We start from the raw sequence: 3,895 nt of genomic DNA, 5'->3' as shown, positions 1-3,895 counted from the left end.
CTGCATGAGTCAGGGGTCTCCAGCGAAGCAGAGCCAGTAGGTCGATAGGAGCTGAGATGTCCCACAGTGTGCTGTCTGCAAGGTGGTGGTGTAAGTCTCAGTCCAAGTCTGAAGGCCCGAGAACTGGGAGTGCCCACGGACGGGAGGAGATGGACTTCTGAGGTCAAGGGGAGACCAAATTCCCCCTTTCTCCACCTTTTTGTTCTATTCAGGCCCTCTGGATTGGATGATGCCCACCCCCCTCCCCCCAGTGATGAAGGTGATCTTTACTCAGTCTCCCAAATGCCAATCTCTTCCAGAAAAACCCTTACAGACATTATCTTACCAGTTACCTGGGCATCAAGCTGACATATAAAATTAACCATCATATGTGCTCTGTCCAAATGCCCCTTCCAGAGACAGAGCTCAGACCGTAGAAGGTTCTGGTACCCAGGGATGATCTAGTTCAGTGTTCTCCATGGGTGGCCATTTTCCTCCTAATTCCGGACACCTCTTGCCCACAGCACTGGGCTCTGCGCTCAGAGATGGACAGACAGGGCTTCCTTCCTGAGTCGTGTCTTCTCAGAGGGTTTTCATAGGAAGAACGAGGCACAACTGTCCTGCCAGGGAGAGGGAGACCTTTCCCGGAAGCAACCGGGCATCGGATTTCAAGGCTTTGAAAATGTGTCCCTTCCCTGACGCATCTCCACTTATTTTAGTAATCTAGACATACTCAGGGACACAGATCAAGATGTAAGGACAAGGGGGCTCATCACGACACTATAACAACAACGAGTGGGTAACGTCAGTGGCCAACGGTAGAAGATCTGTAAAATAAATTACGGGACAAACATATAATGCCATGTTACGGAGTCATTAAAAATCATGTTATCAAAGAATGTTTGACTAAATGAGGAAATGCTCATAGTATATGCCATAGGTTAAAAAAAAAAAAAAGAGAGAGAGAGTATAAAATTGCATATACCAGCGCCGTCCAAGAGAATTCTGTGATGACGGCCACGTTCAATACCTGCTCCGTCCAGTATCACAGCCGCTAGTCACACGTGATTACTGAGCACTTGCAATCTCTGGCTAGTGTGACTCAGGAACTGAACTTTGAATTCTAATGAATTTAAAATTTAAATGTAAATGGCCACACATGAAAAGGTAAGTAGCTTCTGTACTGAGCTACGCAGGTACAGTATAATCCCAACTGTGTTGAGAAAACATATGTGAAAACATATGAAAAAAGACTGAGAGAGAGTACCCCAAAGTATATATAGCAGTTTTCTCTGTATGATTGGGAAAGATTTAAATTTCGTTTGATGTTTCTGTTTTCCAATTTTCCAACATGAAGGCTTTTTCCATAATCAGAACAATCACGGGGACGTAGCAAAAAAGAAGGAGGGAGAAGGGAGAGGAAAGCCTAGTGCAGACCGAGCCGGTGTTGGCAGGACGGCCGGGGCGCTGGCCTGGGAACCGGGGTGATCCGCCCAGCGCTGGGCTTGTTTTGACGAGACCGTTGCGCCTCTGGTGGATTGGGTCGTCTCCAAGCTGCGGGCCACCTAGCTGACACACTACAAACTCAGTTTCGCTGGTGTGAGCATGTGTGTGTGTACGCACGTGGGTCTTGCCATCTGTCGTTGCCAACCTGGCAGCAAAGTGTTGCCTCTTCAGCTGCATTTGTTGGGTCTTGGGGGAATTTTGTTGTTTGAATTCCTTGCTTGCTTCCCAGGCCTGACTTCAGCTGCTTCTCCAAGTTACTGATAACTCTAAGGAGCTTCCGACTAAGTTCTTCACTGGGCCTCCACAGACTTGAAAGGAGAAAGTTGCCGCAGGTGGGTCTCAGGGTCTCAGCAGAGGGCAGGTTAGAAAGCCGGGTTACTCCTGATACTTTGCTGGTGCGTCAGCAATTTAAAAGTTTGAATTGTTTGAAGTGGCAAGAATAGAGGAAGTTAGAATTTTCCTAAATACATAGCTGGGGCTTTTAATTTTTTGTTTTCTGAAGTAGGGAGGCCATAAGCAGTGGTTCTCAACTTCAGAGTGCATAATAATCACCCGGCCACCTGGCAGGAGTACAGAGTCCAGGTGTTAACCCCCAGGGTTATTTAACACCCTCTCATTTTACAGATGCAGAAACAGGGGTAGGGGAGGCAGAGGGCCGAGCTGGTCAACAGAGCTGGGATTAAAATCTGGGTGTCCTGACTGCGACATGTGTGTGAGTCTCACTATATCACGCTGTCTCTGTTGGCACGAAAGTGCGACCCAACCAATTCTCTGATACCAACTGCAGGTCCAACGATTCAATTCAATTGTGTCACTAACTATCCAGAATTAGTGTAGACTCCACAGATTAAGGGCTAAGTCAGACAGGGCTGCTGCCACTTCAGACACAGCCACAAATGGGGTGCCTGGGCTACCCACGCTTCGGGTTTGATATTTGCTAGAACAACTCAGAGACTCAAAAAGTGCTCTACCTACCACGACAGTGTGCTATAAAGACGCCAGATGAAGAGCCAGATGGAGATGGTCCCACAGGCCTCGTGCACAGGAGCCTCTGTGCCTGCGGAGTTGGGGTGTGTACCCCCCTCCCGGCAGGTGGATGTGCTCCCCAAATGTTGTTGTTTAAAGGATTTTATGAAAATTTCATTTCGTAGGCATGATTTATGAAATCATTAGCCATTGGCGACTGAACCCCATCTCTGGCCTCCCTCTTTCCCGAGGTTGGGGACGGGGCTTAAAGTTCTAATCCTGTAGTCACAGGTGTGGCTTTGCTGGTGGCTAGTCCCCATCCTGAAGCTATCTAGGGCTCCCCCAAGAATCATTTCATCAGAATACAAAGACAGTAAATTCCAAGAGTTTTTTGGACTCTGTGCCAGAAACTCTACAGAAACCAAATATTTTTTATTATACCACATGGGGTATTTGTAACACCACTTGCATTGAAAAGACAAAACTGTCTTTTATAATGCTTTCTCATCATTTCTAGGCCCAGTTGTCTACAGCGGTCTCAAGGGTACACATAAGTCACAGCAGACACTGTTGGTGCAGGAGGCCAGGTGTGTGTGTGTGTGTGTGTGTGTGTGTGTGTGTGTGTGTGTGTGTGTGTGAGAGAGAGAGAGAGAGAGAGAGACTGGGGGATGAACAGGTTCCCCTCCCTGTTCTCAGGACCCTAACCTCAAATTCAAAGGTCCCATAATGGACTTCAAGGGCAGAATTGTAACAGAACTGCAAGGTCCAGCGAGAGAAGGCAGTTAAAGATGAGGCAATCTACTGAGGTGTCAGGGACAGAGTGTCCACCTGGCGTCCTCAGGCACCGAGAGAGCTTCCAGACTTAAAACATGTCTTCCATATGTCAGTCAGGGTGCCTCACACTTGGGCAGGCTGAGGTTATAATGCAAAAGTGTTAAGTGGAAGAAGCAAAGCACTAAATCATGAACTGAGATTAGTGGGGCTCGTCAGAGAGCTCAGCTTCCTGCCCTCCCGGCAGAGGGGAGGACAGCAGCTGGGCCCAGCACCCCTCCTCCCGAGCTGAAGAGCCTGGCCACACCTCCCACGGAGAGAGGGCACCCACAGCAGCCTCATGTCACAGCTGCTCAGGATGCTGGACAGAGTCTAAAGATGGGCAGTTCCATAACTTCCACTAGAAAACCCAGACATTGACTGGAATTCACTTTGGTGTGTTCAAATTTCGAGCTCATTTATCTAGGTCAAGAGCCACTTATTTGCATCTAACAAGTCGCGGCCCGCTGCAGCATCTTTCTCACATATGGCCTGTTCATGTCCTGTCTCCGTGCATCAGGGCTGTGTGGGGGAGGGGAAAGCAGACTCGGCAGGTCTTGCACCATGGGCTGTGCTGGCACAGACCCCTCAGCGCCCCAGCCTGCTTTTCAGAGAAAGGGAAGTTGGGGTACAC

Source organism: Pteropus alecto, unplaced genomic scaffold (assembly GCF_000325575.1).
Source record: "Pteropus alecto unplaced genomic scaffold, ASM32557v1 scaffold123, whole genome shotgun sequence".
Classification (NCBI taxonomy): Eukaryota; Metazoa; Chordata; class Mammalia; order Chiroptera; family Pteropodidae; genus Pteropus; species Pteropus alecto.
The sequence above is the reverse complement of the archived record's forward strand: the minus strand, read 5'-3'. Positions refer to the sequence as shown.